At 46.4% G+C, this 20,675-nt stretch overlaps 1 protein-coding gene and 1 pseudogene across 2 annotated transcripts in view; both read right to left on the bottom strand.

Moving 5' to 3' along the window:
* Positions 1–20,675, bottom strand: part of maea (macrophage erythroblast attacher, E3 ubiquitin ligase) — an 81,981-nt gene that overhangs the window by 51,153 nt on the left and 10,153 nt on the right. The gene's annotated exons all lie outside the window — the stretch shown is intronic.
* Positions 10,969–20,318, bottom strand: LOC144598094 (ubiquitin carboxyl-terminal hydrolase 47-like; annotated as a pseudogene).

Here is a 20,675-nt window from a genome sequence, read left to right as displayed (position 1 = left end):
GTTCAAACTCTGCAGTAAGGCATGCCGACTATCTGTAGAAAGTCTATGCTTCTCCAGATGCAAATATATCCTATCCCCAAGAATTTTACGGAAAATTTTCCATACAAATAGTGTAAGACTCACTGACATTTCATCATGTGAATAATTTTACATCGAGATTGGAAGTGATACAGTTCAATCTCAAATCTAAAGGCATGTTGCAAAGAAACAGAATTGTGGAGTTGAATTTGGCAAATTGGGTTCTGAGAAATGACAATAAGCACGAGTTCATATCTGTAAGGCATGAAAGATTACAATAAAATGGGTTTACCCATGGCTCATAAGTTAAAGGAAGAAAGCTTTAATGTTGCTGAAAGAACAGCAAGCTAGATAATTTAGTAAAATAGATAAAAGGAATTCAGAACTTAGATCAAGTAATGTGTGCATGCCTGCGCAGGGTGGTGGGGAGAGATAAGAAGTTTGAGAGAAGGTAGGAGGTGATCAGTGATCAGAAGAGCAATACAAGATAATGAGCAGGAGCTAGGTGGTGAAGGAAGGGTTGATGAAGTTAGCAGATAGTGGCAGCAAGGTAATAGGTGGAGGCAGACACAGAAGAGATAGACAAAATGCTGGAGTAAAAGGCAGCATCTCTGGAGAGAAGGAAGTAGATAGATGGAGCCAAGTGGGGGAAGGGTAAAGGTGGAGACAATGACTAAAGGGCAATGTGTGGGGACACACAAGCCAAAATCTGAGAATCTGTGGATAGGAAAGGGAACAAAAATGAGAGGACCAAGAGGAGAGAGGGGAACAAGAGGTGATGTGTTGTGATATTGCTGGGACTACTTTGTGTATCCAAGGACTACTTTGTATGCCTGTGTATATAAGTGATTGGGGTGATTAGGCGGTCACTCTGGATCCAGGCGGCCTTGGAAGAAACAGCCTGGAGTACAAGCTGCACCATGATAACATTTTAAACATGTGCACTCGTGGTCCGTCCAGAGTCACAAGAAAGGTACAACAGGTACCGGACCACGAAGAACAACATGGTGGCAGCGGTTTGGTGTTTCGCCTAGGGGGAGAATGAAGCATGCCCGAGCAGAAAAGGTTAAAAAGAAGAAAAAAAAGAAGAAAAAAAAAGCCCTGAAGGGAAACAAAACAAAACAAAAGTTTCCAGCTCGGTACGGGACGTTTGGAGTGCATCCCGACAGAGCCAGTGTGAGTTGGTATACTTACCTGCTCAGTAGTCGGCGCCGAGTTGCAGACGTGACGCTGCAAGCTGCTGGGGGCGGTGCGTGTAGGCCCACGTCTCGCCCCAGCACCTGTGTAGGCCCGAGATTAGAAGCCTGCGACAGCTTCGCGGGGGAGAGACCGGGAGAGCCGACACACACGGAGGTGTGCGGTGACCGGGGAAGGCTGACACCCATGGAGGTGTGCGACAACTATAGGAGACCGGGAGACCCGACACACACGTAGATGTGCGGTGACCGGGGAAGACCGGGAGACCCGACACACACGGAGATGTGCGGTGACCGGGGAAGACCGACACCCATGGAGGTGTGCGGCAACTATAGGAGACCGGGAGACCCGACACCCACGGAGGTGTGCGGTGACCGGGGAAGACCGACACCCATGGAGGTGTGCGGCGACCGGGAGACCCGACACCCATGGAGGTGTGCGGTGACCGGGGAAGACCGACACCCATGGAGGTGTGCGGCGACCGGGAGACCCGACACCCATGGAGGTGTGCGGCGACCGGGAGACCCGACACCCACGGAGGTGTGCGGCGACCGGGAGACCCGACACCCACGGAGGTGTGCGGTGACCGGAAAGACCGGGAGACCCGACACCCACGGAGGTGTGCGGCGACCGGGAGACCCGACACCCATGGAGGTGTGCGGCGACCGGGGGAGGCTGACACCCATGGAGGTGTGCGGCGACCGGGAGACCCGATACCCATGGAGGTGTGCGGTGACCGGGGGAGGCTGACACCCACGGAGGTGTGCGGCGACCGGGGGAGGCTGACACCCACGGAGGTGTGCGGCAACCGGGAGAGCCCCGGAAGAGACCGACACCCACGGAGGTGTGCGGCGACCGGGAGAGCCCCGGAGGAGACCGACACCCACGGAGGTGTGCGGTGACCGGAGGGGGTCGGCGACCGGAGGGACCGACCACCCGCGGAGGTGCGGCGGCCGGTAAGGCCGAGGCACTGCGTACATACCCAGGCGCATCGACCGGAGAGTCGGGACGGCCCTGGGCCCGAGGCAGCGGCAGCGCGTTCGAATTTGAGCGGCAGCTGCCGGGGAGCACTTGTGGGCGGGGCCAGCGCACCGCGATTACAGCAGTGCCAACCCAGCAGTGGGAGCCCAGCAGTGAGAGCCCAGCAGTGAGAGCCCAGCAGTGCCAACCCAGCAGTGGGAGCCCAGCAGTGCCAGCCCAGCAGTGGGAGCCCAGCAGTGCCAACCCAGCAGTGGGAGCCCAGCAGTGCCAACCCAGCAGTGGGAGCCCAGCAGTGCCAGCCCAGCAGTGAGAGCCCAGCAGTGCCAACCCAGCAGTGGGAGCCCAGCAGTGCCAACCCAGCAGTGAGAGCCCAGCAGTGCCAACCCAGCAGTGGGAGCCCAGCAGTGGAAGCCCAGCAGTGGGAGCCCAGCAGTGCCAACCCAGCAGTGGGAGCCCAGCAGTGGCAGGCAAATCATGGTGGTGGAGCATCTAGAGCCTACACTACGTTTGATCTACACAGCACGTCTTCTTGAGGGGAAGATATGGAACAAAATGAATATTTTGTGTTTAATGACCTGTGTAGTGATCTGTGTAATGAAAGCTTAATGTATTATATTTGATGCTTTTGTATAAATGTATATATCTGTGGAGTGACCACACTGAGTGAGTGACCACCCGGAGTGAGTGACCACCCGGAGATGAGTGACCACCCGGAGATGAGTGACCACCCGGCGATGAGTGAAATTCCGCAGAGGAGTGACCACCATGATGGCGGAGAAAAGCAATTGTGTTTAGTTGTGTTATTGGTTTTGTTTGCAAAAAGCAATGGTGTTTTGGTTTTGTTTGTTAAATATATTTTAGCCCTCGAATGGTAAAGAAAACAATTTTATATAAGACAAGGGGGATGTTGTAATATATAAGACAAGGGGGATGTTGTGATATTGCTGGGACTACTTTGTGTATCCAAGGACTACTTTGTATGCCTGTGTATATAAGTGATTGGGGTGATTAGGCGGTCACTCTGGATCCAGGCGGCCTTGGAATAAACAGCCTGGAGTTAAGCTCCAGCAATGTAACCTTTTATACACGTGTACTTGTGGTCCTTCCAGAGTCACAACAAAGGTACAACAAGTACCGGACCACGAAGTACAACATGATGTTCACCTGAAATTTCAGACTCAATGTTTGTACTATTGGGTTGTGGATGACCTAATCTACTATGTTAGTCAGAGCCATGCAGCACAGGAACAGGCTCTTCAGTCCAACTCATCCACACTGACCAAGATGTTCCATATCCCCCCCCAAACCTTTCCTATCCATGTATCTCTTGAAATGTCCCTTAAATGTTGTTATTGGGCTTTCCTCATTTACCTCAACAAGCTAAAAGGTTCCCCCCTCACCTTAAACCTATGCCCTCTCCATCTCAATGTCCTCCACCGGGTGTTGTTCTTTCAGTTTGTGTTGAGCTTTACTCTGGTAGTGAAAAAGGCTGAAGATGGACAAGTCAGTGCGGAAATGAGAAGGGAAGTTGAAATAGCATGTAGCCAGGATCTCAGGATTGCTATTGTGGAGGGAGCTAAGATGCTCTGCAAACCAGTCGCCTCTCCTGCATTTGGAATTGTTGAGGAGGCTACATCAACAGCATTAGATGTAATACTTAAGGGTGAAGTAGATGCATGTGAATCTGCCTAACCTGGAAGAGCAGCTTAGGTCCCTGAAAGGTGATGAGGGAAGATGTTTAGGAACAGGTGTTACTGTCCAGCAGAGAAAGTGCCAACGGGATGATGAGCAGATCAAGCAGTTATGGAGAGAGTAGTTACTGCAGAAGGGAGAAGGGTGGGGAGATCAAGATGTGGCTGCTTGTGGGATCCTGTTTTAGTTGGCAGAAGAGATAAAGGATATGCTGAATGTGTGGAAGCTAGTGGGGTGAAAGGCAAGGACTAGGGAAACTATGATTATATTTTTGACAAAGGACACATGGTCACAGCAGTGAGTCTAAGAAAGAAAGTGGAAGTGAGTCTAAGAAAGAGCAGTAGAAAACATAGGTGGAGGGAGCAGTGAAAGTTTCAAGGAGTGAAAAAGTTTGAGAATAAATGTGCAATTCTCTGCCTCAGAAGGCAGTGGAGGCCAATTCTCTGAATGCATTCAAGAGAGAGCTAGGATAGCGGAGTCAGGGGGTATGGGGAGGAGGCAGGAACGGGGTACTGATTGAGAATAATCAGCCATGATCACATTGAATGGCGGTGCTGCCTCGAAGGGCCGAATGGCCTCCTCCTGCACCTATTGCCTATTGTCTAAATGAGTAGGAGACAATAAAATGTTCTGAAAATAAACAAAAAAGAATTAAAGTGGTTACTTGCAAAATGAGTAATGAGGACAAAGCAGTGAAACTTAATATCTGGTGTTTGATTTCACAAAAAGAACCTCAGAATCGTCATTCTTTCTCCTCCCTGCTTCCAACCAGCAGAAGGTATAGAAGTTTGAAAGTACACGCCACCAGACTTCGGAACAGCTTCTTCTACTCTTATCAGACCTCTGAACGTCCATCCATATACTAGGATTTTGGCCAATTATCATCTACCCAATTACAATGTTCTGCATTCTGTATCTTCCCTTAGCTCTACTGTATTTGAGTTTGACTTGATTGTATTTGTGTATGGTAGATATATGATAAATTGTGTCATTGCGTTTAATGCACCTGTAAAACTGCAGCATGCAAGAATTTCATTGTTTCGGTCCCGCTGTATATATAACAATTAATCATTTAATTTGACCCTCTTGACATTAGGAGTCTTAAATCTGGTTTACTTGGATGTAAAGGCCTTCCATAAAATATATTAAACAAAATTGGAGTACAGGAACGGTGTGAGTAGAGGATTAATTAATGGGATGAATGTGCCATGTTGGAAAAAAAAGAGATATTCATGATAAAGGACTGCAAGAGATTCCATGGACTTATTCCCTAAACATTGGGTTTGGAAGGAGTGGTTAGTCCAATAGCAAAAGATTATCTGGATTGGACCAAGATCCTTTACTTGAAAAAGAAATAAGGGCAATTTCCCAGAATTCTTAAATAATGTTTAAATTATTTATACAGATATGTTTTTTCTTGGCCAGGGCTTCCAAAACAAGGGGTCATTCAAGAGCATGATAAGAAAAAATCATTTATCCAGAGGGTTGTCATCTTTCCAATTCTTCACCCAATATGGGTGTGGAGTCTCAGTTGCTTGGTAATGATTGCAACTAAATGTTTTTTTTAAATAGAAAGCTATTACGGGAATCAAGAGGCATAGAGCTAGTTCAGAAAAGATGCACTGAGCTAAATGATCACACATAACTAACTGAATGGCTGAGTAGGCACGTGGGTTTGAATGGCCTATTCCTGCAGCAACTGAAAGGCCTGCTCCTACATAGGCTAAAAGGCCTATTTCTATGCTTGCATGTCAATGACGACCTCAATTTCTTATGATTTTAGGTATTTGCAACATTTTCCTTTCCCCTTCATCACACAATTTGTCAGCAGCACTTTAAATTGGCAAATTCCCCTGAAAATCACGAGTTACTTAAGCATAGCTACCCAATGATAAAAAACAAATAAAAATGCCGAGGTCAAGCAACAATGTTCATGACACGAGCTGCCTGCGTCTCCTGATGCAGATTATTTACAGCATTGCTCTTTTTTATTTATCACGTCTTCAGTTTTTGTTTTAGTGTTTAGAAAAATCTTACATTTATATGGTAGCTTTCAGATGCATGGTCTCTGAAAAAAGTTGTAATTCTATTTATTGCTAATTAAATTGCTTATATACTCCAGAATACTGTATGTTCATGCAAAACTAATGCAATCAAATATGGCTGCAGGCAATAAAGACACAAACTTTGTTCACTATTATTTTTGATCATGAAGTATTTCTAATTGGTAATTTCTTACTTTTAAACAACTTTGAAAGCAAATGTCCTCAAATGAAAGTGTTTAACTCCAACTAAAATAATCCTCATCACATTACATAACTAAAAAGGTACTTGAACTGGAGACTTGTTACTTTACTCCTTTTAGCAGAATGCATATTGCTTGTGTTAGGGGCCAGAGAACCTAGGGTGATGGAGGAACTGAAGGAAATCCACATTAGGCAGGAAATGGTTTTGGGTAGACTGATGGGACTGAAGGCTGATAAATCCCCAGGGCCTGATGGTCTGCATCCCAGGGTACTTAAGGAGGTGGCTCTAGAAATAGTGGAGGCATTGGAGATCATTTTTCAATGTTCTATAGATTCAGGATCAGTTCCTGTGGATTGGAGGATAGCAAATGTTATCCCACTTTATAAGAAAGGAGGGAGAGAGAAAACGGGTAATTATAGACCAGTTAGTCTGACATCAGTGGTGGGGAAGATGCTGGAGTCAATTATAAAAGACGAAATTGCTAAGCATTTGGATAGCCGTAACAGGATCATTCCGAGTCAGCATGGATTTACGAAGGGGAAATCATGCTTGACAAATCTACTGGAATTTTTTGAGGATGTAACTAGGAAAATTGACAGGGGAGAGTCAGTGGATGCGGTGTACCTCGACTTTCAGAAAGCCTTCGACAAGGTCCCACATAGGAGATTAGTGGGCAAAATTAGAGCACATGGTATTGGGGGTAGGGTACTATCATATCATATCATATCATATCATATATATACAGCCGGAAACAGGCCTTTTCGGCCCACCAAGTCCGTGCCGCCCAGCGATCCCCGTACATTAACACTATCCTACACCCACTAGGGACAATTTTTACATTTACCTAGCCAATTTACCTACATACCTGTACGTCTTTGGAGTACAGACCATGGATAGAAAATTGGTTGACAGACAGAAAGCAAAGAGTGGGGATAAATGGGTCCCTTTCGGAATGGCAGGCAGTGACCAGTGGGGTACCGCAAGGTTCGGTGCTGGGACCCCAGCTATTTACGATATACATTAATGACTTAGATGAAGGGATTAAAAGTACCATTAGCAAATTTGCAGATGATACTAAGCTGGGGTGTAGTGTGAATTGTGAGGAAGATGCAATAAGGCTGCCTTGGACAGGTTGTGTGAATGGGCGGATACATGGCAGATGCAGTTTAATGTAGATAAGTGTGAGGTTATTCACTTTGGAAGTAAGAATAGAAAGGCAGATTATTATCTGAATGGTGTCAAGTTAGGAAGAGGGGATGTTCAACGAGATCTGGGTGTCCTAGTGCATCAGTCACTGAAAGGCAGCATGCAGGTACAGCAGGCAGTGAAGAAAGCCAATGGAATGTTGGCCTTCGTAACAAGAGGAGTTGAGTATAGGAGCAAAGAGGTCCTTCTACAGTTGTACCGGGCCCTGGTGAGACCGCACCTGGAGTACTGTGTGCAGTTTTGGTCTCCAAATTTGAGGAAGGATATTCTTGCTATTGAGGGCGTGCAGCCTAGGTTCACTAGGTTAATTCCCGGAATGGCGGGACTGTCGTATGTGGAAAGGCTGGAGCAATTAGGCTTGTATACACTGGAATTTAGAAGGATGAGGGGGGATCTTATTGAAACATATAAGATAATTAGGGGATTGGACACATTAGAGGCAGGAAACATGTTCCCAATGTTGGGGGAGTCCAGAACAAGGGGCCACAGTTTAAGAATAAGGGGTAGGCCATTTAGAACGGAGATGAGGAAGAACTTTTTCTAACAGAGAGTGGTGAAGGTGTGGAATTCTCTGCCTCAGAAGGCAGTGGAGGCTAGTTCGTTGGATGCTTTCAAGAGAGAGCTGGATAGAGCTCTTAAAGATAGCGGAGTGAGGGGGTATGGGGAGAAGGCAGGAACGGGGTACTGATTGAGAGTGATCAGCCATGATCGCATTGAATGGCGGTGCTGGCTCGAAGGGCTGAATGGCCTACTCCTGCACCTATTGTCTATTGTTGCTCAGTCATTTACAGAAAACTGTTACTTATTTCCTTGCAACAGATGTTGAAGGCGTTTTGAAATAACAAACATCGTCAGACACTGATAGTAAAGACACATATTACACTAGTGGGAGTGGGAGAGTCACTGCAAGTATGGTCATATACGTGCCAGCTCCTCGCCGTCCCACTCAATTATTTTGTGCACCGGCAGTATATTTATACACGAGTAGTCACAGGTCCAGCTAATCACACAAACAGCACATTGCTGCAGCGGTTCTAGAGACTTGTTGTTCTCTGCAGTATTGGGCCTTTCCTCTTCGGTATCACAAAATGCTGGAGTAACTCAGCAGGTCAGGCAGCATCTTGGAGAGAAAAAATGGGTGACGTTTCGGTTCGAGACCCTTCTTCAGACTGATGTCAGGGGGGGGTGGGACAAAGAAAGAACATAGGTGGAGACAGGAAGACGGTGGGAGAACTGGGAAGGGGGAGGGGAAGAGAGGGACAGAGGAACCATTTAAAGTTAGAGAAGTCAATGTTCATACCTCTGGGCTGTAAGCTGCCCAAATGAAATATGAGGTGCTGTTCCTCCAATTTCCGGTGGGCCTCACTATGACACTGGAGGAGGCCCATGACAGAAAGGTCAGACTTGGAGTGGGAGGGGGAGTTGAAGTGCTCAGCCACCGGGAGATCAGGTTGGTTAAGGCGGACTGAGCAAAGGTGTTGAGCGAAACGATCGCCGAGCCTGCGTTTGGTCTCGCCGATGTAGAGAAGTTGACATCTGGAACAGCGGATACAATAGATGAAGTTGGAGGTGGTGTAGGTGAACCTCTGTTTCACTTGGAAAGACTGTTTTGGGTCCTTGGATGGAGTCGAGGGGGGAGGTAAAGGGACAGGTGTTGCATCTCCTGCGGTTGCCTGGGGGGAAAGTGCCTGGGGAGGGGGTGGTTTGGGTAGGAAGGGACAAGTGGACCAGGGAGTTACGGAGGGAACGGTCTCTGCGGAACACAGAAAGGGGAGGAGATGGGAAGATGTGGCCAGTAGTGGGATCCCGTTGGAGGTGACGAAAATGTTGGAGGATAATTTGTTGGATACGCTGGCTGTTGGGGTGGAAGGTGAGGACAAGGAGGATTCTGTCCTTGGTACGAATGGGGGGAGGGGGAGCAAGAGCGGAGCTGCGGGATATAGAGCAGGCCCTAGTTAGAGCCTCACCAATAATGGAAGAGGAGAAACCCCGTTTCCTTTTCCACAGCCGACGCGTTTCTTCTTTAGTCACCACACCCACTTGCAGTTATGCAAAACAACCTGCCACACTTTAGCTAGCAATTCTAAGTAAAGCAGGCTCACCACATGCAACATGCAATCTGTGCACATTAACTCTTCAACCCCCATCCTCCTCTACATTCCCTCCTTTTATCATAACATGATAACCTCATTCAGAGTCCCCTGCGGTACAAAGTGGTCAGAGACATTGTATAATAAGGATTACAGTGACTATCAGCATGAAGATAGATCCATAATGATCCCCAAAGTCACTGAACCAACTAAAAGGCCACCAGCTACTTCCTTCATTATATCCATGCACCTGACTCCCAATTCTCCTGATCTATGTCGTACAAATCTTAATACGGTCAGTGTTTGCTGATTTCAAAACAAGACAGACTACTGTGACTGTGCTTTTAAAGGCTCCAATAAACTGTCAGTTCTATCCTGGGAGAGCTGCTGCTGACTGAATGTGTTCTGTTGCAGAGGGTAAGCAGTTGACAGAGTAATATGGGTTGATTGATCATCGTGAAGCAATGTAGGTGCCTGCATCCACTGGTGAGAGTGAGTGAGTGTCCTAGGCTGTGACTGGCTCTGGGATAACTGCTTCTGGTGTTGCCCCTACAGGGCCCTTGTTAATGTCTGAGGTTGTTGAGTTGCAAAGATGGGGTAAGCTGTCACTACCTGACCCATTATCATAGTTGTTGGAACCGTAAAGGGCACTGCATCCCATTGGAGCAGTTACCAGCTTTGTCACAAGCTGTTAGCCTTGAGAAAATCTGGAATCCTTGACCTTGGACAAGATGAAGTTGCTCTTGGATTTTGTGTAGCTCTCCTTGCTGCCGCTGAATATTTCATGGAGGTGTGCTTATGTCAGTTTGCTGTTTTGAGGGTGTTGAGGTTGCATCAGATATTACAGGAGTTGATTAAGATTTCCTCAAACTCCCAGAAGAGGCGGATGATTGCGATCAAATCGCTCCAATGCCTCCTTGAGACTGTTTGTATTCAGCTTGGTGTCATAGTCAGAATCCTTATCGGTCACAATTTCTGATGGGATTTCTTCTATGCCAAGTTCCCTTCTTCTCTCTGCTCGTACTTCTGCATAGCTCTTGGGATATGTGGGCCGCCAAATTGGTTATGTTGGAGGATTCATCAGGGATGTAGGTGCAGCATTCTCGCCCTATTATGGCACAGGTTCCCCCTTTTTCAGCCGAAATAAAGTCCAATGCCATGCGATTCTGCAAGGCCATGGTATGGAGTGCAACCAGCTCGGACATCACAGAGGAGAGGGTCTTCTGAGTATCCATAAGGGCATCCGCAGTTTCATTAGCCAGTTTCTCCATAGCTGATGCCATGTTGATCAGTTCTCGTGAGCCGCGGGCCGGCCCATAGTTTGGACCATATGGGTAAGGATAACTCAGTTAGTTGTGGCACCGTATGCATGTGGGGGACCACGTAGGCCTGACAACAACACCCACGCCATGGTTTGGGCCTTCCCCACAATCCCATGTCACCAGGTGGCATGCCTGGTAACCAAGGATAACCCGACGAATCCCACACCAAATAAGTTCCATTAAGGGGTCTAGGAAGGTCTGCATCTGTCATGGTGTCACAGAAGCTGTTTCCCAGAAACACCCCGCTTCCCTTCGTTAGTCTTCGAGTGGAGGCTGTACGTGATGCTGTGAGAGTTCAGGCCGTTGCTCAGGGAAATGGGGGCCGTGTCTGCGTTGCACAAAGTGTCGGTGCTGTGGCTGGAACTGAGGATATCGCTATCCACGGAGCTGGTGCTCCTGTCGTTGTTTACGTCAGAGTCGGACCTCTCCTCCGACTGCAGTGGGGCCTCGGCATCAGAGGAGGGAATCCGGTTTTCCAATTCCCTGTTGTCCACAGAGGCCGACAATTCGGTCTCTTGTGACAGGGACTCGATGGTCTCAAAGTCACTACCTTCTGTGCTTTTCATCCAATCACCATTCCCACCCAAAGTGCAGGACGACTGTTGCCGGTGCTGCAACAGTGAAAGGTTCTTCAGTCTCTCTGTGCTCTCCTCCAAAATGGCTTCCACGGGCTTCCTGCAGGCAGAAGACGCTCCTGCAGACTCACAGCTGCCTTCTTGATTGACTGGGTCTCCGGCAGCTTTTCGATGCAGGCACCTTAGTCCTTGGACCCTGGCGATTGTTTTGGCAACGACACGTAAAGCCGAATGGTGTTGGCATGCTAGTCCAGTAAATGCCCAAGCTGTGATTTGTTGAAAGGTGCCTGATTATCCTGCGTGTCCAAGCTTTCAACAAATATCTTGTTACTCCTGAAGAATCCTTCAGCCTTCAAGCTTTCAAGAGGGAGCTAGAGCTCTTAAAGATAGTGGAGACCGGGGTATAGGGAGAAGGCAGGAACGGGGTACTGATTGTGAATGATCAGCCATGATCACATTGAATGGAGGTGCTGGCTCGAAGGACCGAATGGCCTACTCCTGCACCTATTGTCTATTGAGCGTTTTGCTGGGTATATGGAGCAGCCGCAGATCATTGCAACAGCGCTCCAGTACAATGCGCATGTGTTCAGCAGAGTCCCGTTGCCTGGGAAATGATCTGTTTGAACTCGGCCACAGTTTGGTCGAGGTAGGCCCGAACGTTGACGGGTGGAGCCAGGGTTTGTGTCTTCAGGTCAACCATGTGCACCTTCACCATCACTTCCCCCAACTTGTACGGTTGAAAGTTCTGCTCCGGTCGCCTCGTCTCCAGCAGCAGGTCAAACATGCAAGATGACTTGACTCCACCCAGCAGCATCCCCACAGAGGTCTCCTCTTCTCCCTCGTACAAACGCTCCAGGTAATTGTGAAACTCGTCGTACTTGACCAGCCGGAAACAATCGAGCACACATTCTAGTTCCATCAGCTTGTACGCTATCTCCACAACTTCCCGTAACATTTTGGCCTTGTGGACCTCCAGTTTGTTCTCCATCATTGTCTGTCTCATGGGGTGAATGCAGAATGCGAATGATTTTATACAGGGGTAGTAATGTCCACAAGCAGCGCTCCCTGAATGAACCATTACCGAATAGAGTTTGTAGATCCAACCATTCTTTTCGTTCCCTGCTTTTGATGTCTTTTCACTGGTACTGTTGTTGTCCAGGCAAATCCCTTCATCCACAGCAACATCGTTCGTTCTTCAGGGGTGTCAGTTGTCGCCCTTTGTGTTTCACGAACCTGGGACTGATAGTGGATTTGTTAATTTCTGCGCCTAAGTTATTAGTTCATCACTGAGAGCATGTAGGTCGAAGCTAACCTCTACACTATGGTCTGCTCCCCAAGGAGTCCACAACGGGAGTACCTTTATGCAATTCAGTCCAGTCTCCTCCATCAGCTTTGTTAGTTTAGTCTTCAGGGTCCCATTTATCCTTTCAACCATGTCGGCAGCTTGTGGATGGTGGACACAATGGAATTGTTGTCTAATGCGAAAATGTTGGCAGACCTCTATTTAGTTTTGCTAAAAAATGGGGACCATTGTTAGAGCTGATAGTTGTAGGCAATCCAAACCGGGGAATAATTTCCCTTAGAATGATTCTCACAGTGGCTTCGGCTGCAACATTTACAGTTGGCAGAGCTTCTATCCTTCGGCTAAATAAATCCACAATTACCAAACAATACTTATAGCACTGTACCCGCGGTAGCTCTATAAAATCTATTTGTATACACTCAAAGGGACTGCCGGACATTGGCATCAATCCCTTTGGGCATTTTAACACTTTCCCTGGGCTGTTTCGTTTATAAATTCCACATTCAGAAGCTTGTTTCAACGATTCCTGGCAGATATTCGGATGCCACCAGGTTTCTTTCGCCATTCTCACCATTACCACCTTTCCAGCGTGCGTTAGCGAGTGGATGTAATTAAGGACGACAGGCAGGGGGGCGTCAGGTACACAAACTTGTCCCAGAGGGGCGAGCCAAAGATCGGTGTGGGAATCTATGGCACATTCCTCTCATTTCATAAATCGTGTTGCGCGGCAGAGGCGTCCCTCTGCACAGCCCTAATTTCTCCCATATCTGGCAAGGCCGTTCTATTCACAAGGATTTGTGGGCCTACGGGGATCGTAAGGGGGGGGTGGGAGGGAGTCTGTGCGGCTGTCTTTGACGTGGTGTCGGCAAAGGCAATGCCCTTGGAGACCGGATCGGAGGTGCCAGTATGGGCGCTGCATTTAATTATTGTGGGCAGGAAGGGCGAGGGCCTGCAGCATTGTGGATGCTAGCTGTGCCTCCTGCTGCTTGGCTGCCCTGGGCTTGGGGTATGGGGGCATAAGGGCAAGGAGAAACGCTCCATTCTAGGTCGTGTTCTTCCTCTTCTTCGTCTATGAACAGGGTCGCGATGCCAGATAAGGTGTCCCCAGGGTTTTCTCGTTTTGGCACCTGTTTTTTGTTACCAATTGTCACTTAATTTTGCGAGCCAATCAGGCCTTTTTCTTTTGTTATCAAGCCAATTACATTCTGCTTATAACTTTTTCTTACTTTACATAGACCCCACTCTCTGCAGTTTCTTCCTAGAGACTGGTTTCAACTTGTCTGAATGTTCAATTAACCTATCTAATCTATTATTTTTCTTACTTTACACAGGCCCCACTCTCCGCGGCTTCTTTCCAGAGACTGGTTTCAAGTAGTCTGAATGTCCAATTAACCTACCCTTTGTCTATATAACGATCTTTATCTTACCTCGGTCTTCCTCTGGCTCTTGTGGTTCTCGGCAGGGAACCAGATCAACCTCAGGCGAGGGACCACGGTGATCCCGGGAGCTCGTCAGGAGTTCAGACTCAATGGATCCGATAGTGCACTTTTTACTCCGCTCGAGCTCACGGTCTCCCCTTGGCCACTTACTCAGACGTCGGAGATGGTCCCAGCGAGATCCTGCCGACTACGCCAATGTTAAAGTCCATCCGTGCTTTCAAATAACAAACACCATCAGACACTGATAGTAAAGATGCATATTTATTACGCTAGCTGGAGTGCGAGAGTCACTGCAAGTATGGTCATATACTTGCCAGCTCCTCATGGTCCCACTCAATTATTTTGTACAGTATATTTATATGAGGTCCAGCTAATCACACAATTAACACATTGCTACACTGGTTCTAGAGACTTGTTCTCTGCAGTGCTACTTGGTATCAGGCCTTTCTTCTTTAGTCACAGCACCCACTTGCAGTTATGCAAAACAACCTGTTATACTTTAGCTCGCAATTCTAAGTCAAGCAGGCTCACTATGCGCAACATGCAATCTGCACACATTAACTCTTAAACCCCCATCCTCCTCTACACAGAGACCATCCAGCCCAGCTAATCTACATCACTTCTCAGAGTAGGTTCATAAATTCGTAACTCATAGGAGCAGAATTAGGCCATTCGGCCAAAAGCCATTCAATCAGGGCTGATCTATCTTTCCCCCTCAACTGCCTTCTTCTCGTAACCTTTGGTACCCTACTAATCAAGAACCTGCCAATCTCCACTTCGAAAATATCCAAACGCTTGACCTCTACAGCCATCTGTGACAGTGAATTTCACAGATTTACCACCCTCTGGCTGAAGAAATTCCTTCTTATCTCCTTTCTAAAGGCAAGTCCTTTTACTCTGAGGCTGTGTCCTCCAGTGTAGACTCTCAGATCAGTGGAAACATCCTCTCCACATCCACTCTATCCAAGCCTTTCATAATTCGGTACATTTCAATGAGATCTCCCCTCAACCTTCTAATCTCCAGCAAGTATAAGGCCCAAAGCCGTTACCGATACTCCGGAGAAAATAATTCAATTTGTCTCATCTCTATTTCTAGCTAGTGCCCTTTGATCCAGGCAGCATTCTGGTAAACGAGATAGAAGGAACTGCAGATGCTGTGTCACAAAAAAAGACAAAGTGCGGGAGTAACTCAGTGGGTCAGGCAACATTCTTGGCAAACATGGATGGATGATGTTTCGGGTCAAAATGCTTCTTTATACAATTTGTGGTGGGGGGGATGGCAGGGTGGGGAAAAAGCTAGAAGAGAGATGGGAGCAGAAAAAAAGCCTGGCAACGAGGATACAGGTGAAACGTTTTGTTTTTTCATTTCTGACCTTGGTCCAAACATCTGCCTATCCCCCCCTCACCCCCCCCCCCCCCCCCCAACCAGAAATCACAATCAGTCTGTAGAAGGGCTCCGACTGGAAATGTCACTTATCCATCTTTTCCAAAGATGCTGTCTGATCTGCCTAGTTACTCTAGCAATGCATGTCTTTTTTTTCAAAAACATTCTGGTAAACCCCTTATGCACCTTCTCTGAAATCTCTACATCTTGCCTATATTGTGGCAACAATTGGACAGAATACTCCAAATGTAACAGAACCAAAAATGTTTGTACAGCTGCAACACAATATGCCAACTTTTACACTCAATGCCCATGCCGTATTCCTTTACCTCATTATCTAATTGCGTTGCCATTTTCAGTGAGCTCTGGACATGCACCCAAAGATCCCTTTGTACATCAACGTCCCAAGAGCCCAGCCATTTATTATATTCCTTGTATTTGATCTCCCAAAATGCAATATCCCACACTCTGATTAAACACCCTCTGCCATTTCTCCACCCATATCTGTAACTGATCTATATTCTGCTTTGTCCTTTGACCGCCCCTCAATCCAAAATCCACCAATTTCATTTCATGTCAGTATTGCAGCTGAGCAAAGCGGACTACATTGGCATGTGAGAGGAGCTGGCCAAATTTGACTGGAAAGGGAGCCAAGCAGAGATGACGGTGGAACAGCAATGGCAGGAATTTCTGGGAATAATTCAGAAGATGCAAGATCTTTTCATTCCAAAGAGGAAAAAAGATTTCAGGGGGAGAAAGATGCGACCATGGCTGACAAGAAATTTCAAGGACAGTATAAAACTAAAGAGAAGGCATATAACATTGCAAATATTAGTGGGAAGGCAGAGGATTGGGAAGCTTCAGAGGTGCAAAGGGACTTGGGAGTGCTGGTGCAGGATTCCCAAAATGTTAATCAATCTGCAAGTCGAATTGATAGTAAAGAAAGCAAACACAATACTGGCATTTATTTCGAAAGGGCTTGTATCAAAACAGGGATGTAATGCTGATGCTCTATGAAGCAATGATCAGGCTGCATTTGGAATATAGTGAGCAGTTTTGGGCACCATATCTGAGGAAAGATGTGCTGGCTCTGGAGAGGGTCCAGAGGAGGTTTAAAGAATGATCCCAGGAATGAGTAGGTTAACATATGATGAGTGTTTGATGGCTCTGGCCCTATACTCACTGGAGTTTAGAAGAATGGGAGTGGGGACCTCATTGAAACATACAGAATAGTAAAAGGCTTGGATAGAGTGGATGTGGAGAGGATATTTCCACTGGTGGGAAGCCTTGGACGAGAGGTCATAGCCTCAGAATTAAAGCACATTCTTTTAGGAAGGAGATGAGGAGGATTTTCTTGAGTCAGTGGGTGGTGAATGTGTGGAATTCTTTGCCACAGAAGGCTGTGGATGTAAAGTCAGTGGATATATTTAAGGTAGAGATAGATTCTTGATTAATACGGGTGTCAGAGGTTATGGGGAGAAGGCAGGAGAATGGGGTTAGGAGGGAGAGATAGATCAGCCATGATTGAATGACGGAGTAGACTTGATGGACTGAATCATACACTTGCAAACAGTTTGTACCTACTGTAATAAAAATACCTTTACCGTTGCATCCTCTCCATGACTAAGTCAGTATCGGATCCAATTTACCATGTCACAATGGATCCCATTTGAATTAATCTTCTGGACCAGCCGAAACAGGTCTTATCTCCATTTTTATTCCTGGGGTTTGTCCTTTTCTGTCACCATGTTAACTCTAAGTTATATTCTGCCAAGCCACCTTCCTTCAGACCAAACTACAAATGTTCAGTATGATTCTTCTCCGTTTAAACCATTATTTATTTATACTGCCACTCTGTATTTCACTTGGTATGCTTAAAGCTTGCTTACAATGCTCTTATTTGGCACCTTAAACATCAACACGTCACATCAAGTGCACTCTTTAATCATCCATGACCTTGACTCTATTTTAAAGTGGTGCAGTGCCAGAGACACAGGTTCAATCCTAACGTCAGCTGTGGTGTGGAATTTGCACGTTCTACCTGTAGGTTTCCTCAGGCTGCACGCGTTTTCTCTCTCATCCAAAAGATGTGTGGGTTTATAGAATAATTGGCTTCTAAATTGCCTCTAGCATGTAGGATGGACACGTGGGATAACAGAACAGTGTGATTGAGTAATCAATGATTGGCATGGACTCAGTGGCACGATGGGCCCATTTTCACGTTGTATCTCTAAACTAATCCAAAGTTATCCAAGATAAAATTAACAGTCATTTGGACGATTACTAATAGTTGTCACAAAAAAGTTTTAAAATGACTGGCCTGTTGCACAATGCACAAAATTCTGTACAAAGCTCCAAGAAACAACTATCACCAGAGCGGTCAAGCACGGTAGCAATTGCTCCACTCCTCGAGATGGAACAAAAGCAGGCGAACAGGATAGAGGTCCAGAACAAAAGTGAAGAAACTGGAGCAGCCCCAGAGGCTGCACAGTGCTCGGCAAAGCTTAGTCAAAGACCTCCTTTCACAGAACATAAAATAGTACAGCAAAGGAAAAAGCTCTTCCGCCCACAATGTCTGACAAACATGATGTCAAGTCAAACAAATTTCTGTCTGTATGTGATCCATATCCCTCCATTCCCTGCCCATCCATGTGTGTATCTAAGTCTCAAATACCACCAAACGCCTCTCAATGTTATATACTTTGAGATCTCCCTTCAACTTCTGACATGCCAGAGAAAACAATCCAAGTTTGCCCAACCTCTCCTGATAGCTCTAAAACATAGAAACATAGAAAATAGGTGCAGGAGGAGGCCATTTGGCCCTTCGAGCCAGCAATGCCATTGTGATCATGGCTGATCATCCACAATCAGTAACCTGTGCCTGCCCCATATCCCTTGATTCCGCTAGCCCCAAGAGCTTATCTAACTCTCTTTTAAATTCATCCAGTGAATTGGCCTCCACTGCCTTCTGTGGCAGAGAATTCCACAAATTCACAACTCTCTGGGTGAAAAAGTTTCTTCTCACCCCAGTTTTAAATGGCCTCCCCTTTATTCTTAGACTGTGGCCCCTGGTTATGGACTCCCCAACATTGGGAACACTTTTCCTGCATCTAGCTTGTCCAGTCCTTTTATAAATTTTATACGTCTCTATAAGATCCCCTCTCATCCTTCTAAACCCCAGTGAATACAAGCCCAGTCTTTCCAATCTTTCCGCATATGACAGTCCCGCCATCCCAGGGGTTAACCTTGTGAACCTACTCTGCACTGCCTCAATAGCAAGGATGTCCTTCCGCAAATTAGGAGACCAAAACTGCACATAATACTCCAGATGTGGTCTCACCAGGGTCCTATACAACTGCAGAAGGACCTCTTTGCTCCGAAACTCAAAACCTCTCGTTATGAAGGCCAACATGCCATTAGCTTTCTTCACTGCCTGCTGTACCTGCACGCCTACTTTCAGTGACTGGTGTACAAGGACATCCAGGTCTCGTTGCACTTCCCCTTTTCCTAATATGACACCACTGAGATAATAATCTGCCTGCTTGTTTTTGCCGCCAAAGTGGATAACCTCACATTTATCTACATTATACTGCATCTGCCATGCATCTGCCCACTCACTCAACCTGTCCAAGTCACCCTGCAACCTCCTAACATCCTCTTCGCAGTTCACACTGCTTTGTGTCATCTGCAAACTTGCTAGTGTTACCTCTAATTCCATCATCCAAATCATTAATATATATTGTAAATAGTTGCAGCCCCAGCACTGAGCCTTGCAGCACTCCATGCGGCACTGCCTGCCATTCTGAAAAGGACCCGTTTATTCCTACTCTTTGCTTCCTGTCTGCCAACCAATTCTCTATCCATGTCAATTCCCTACCCCCAATACCATGTGCTCTAATTTTGCTCACCAACCTCCTGTGTGGAACCTCAAAGGCTTTCTGAAAGTCTAGATACACAACATCCACTGGCTTTCCTTCATCCATTTTACTTGTCACATCCTCAAACAATTCCAGAAGATTAGTCAAGCAGGATTCCCCTTCATAAATCCATGCTGACTTGGACCAATCTTATTACTGCTATCCAAATGCGCCATTATTACCTCTTTAATAATTGACTCCAGCATTTTCGCCACCTTTATGTCAGGCTAACTGGTCTATAATTCCCCGTTTTCTCTCTCGTTCCTTTCTTGAAAAGTGGGATTACACACCAATCCACAGGAACTGATCTTGAATCTATTGAACATTGGAAAATAATCACCAATGCATCCACGATTTATAGAGCCACCTCCTTGAGTACCCTGGGATGCAGACTATCAGGCCCTGGGGATTTCTCAGCCTTCAATCCCATCATTCTACCCAATACTATTTCTCGCCTACTAAGACAGTAAACAAAATGGCACATAGTTACCTTCTGTTCCAAGCAACAATCTGGTAAACCTCTTCTGCACCCTCTCCAAAGCCACACCCTTACTGTAATGGGTGATCAGAACTGCAGACAACACTTCAAATGTGGAGTAATTGAAGACCTATAAATCTGAAACATGACTTCCCCACACTTAAACTCAATGCCCTGACCAATGAAGGCAATATGCCTTCTTTACTAATCTACCTGCATTGCCACTTTCAAGAACTCTGTCATTTCTCTGTCAATTTCTGTAGCCGATCTATGTCCCACTGTATACTTTGATGGCCTTCCCCACTTGACCAATTCGTCAATTTTGGTGCCGTCTGCAAACTTACTTACATTAATTACATCTACATTAATGTCCAAGTCCTTTGTATATTACAGAACTCCACTGGTCTCAGAACTCCAGCCTGAATATTGTTCTTCAACCACTACCTTTGTAGACAACATCCACTACCATCCTCGCATTGATCAACTTCATCACCTAGTTTAGTTTATTGTCATGTGCACCAAGGTACAGTGAAAAGTTTTTGTGTGCTAACCAGTGAGCAGAAAGACAATACATGATTACAAACAATCCATTTACAGTGTATATAGAGATACATGATAAGGGAATAACGTTTAGTGCAAGGTAAAGCTAGCTCAGTCCGACCAAGGTTAGTCCGAGGGTCATCAAAGAGGTAGATAGTAGTTCAGCACTGTTCTCTGGTCGTGGTAGGATGATGCAGTTCCCGATAACTCGTTAGTAAGATGTAACCTGGAACGTACAAAACCATTCTGACTGTCCCTGATTAACCCAGTCATTCAAATGAGAGTA

This window comes from Rhinoraja longicauda, chromosome 1 (assembly GCF_053455715.1).
Source record: "Rhinoraja longicauda isolate Sanriku21f chromosome 1, sRhiLon1.1, whole genome shotgun sequence".
In the NCBI taxonomy this organism is placed as follows: domain Eukaryota; kingdom Metazoa; phylum Chordata; class Chondrichthyes; order Rajiformes; family Arhynchobatidae; genus Rhinoraja; species Rhinoraja longicauda.
The sequence above is the reverse complement of the archived record's forward strand: the minus strand, read 5'-3'. Positions and strand labels throughout refer to the sequence as shown.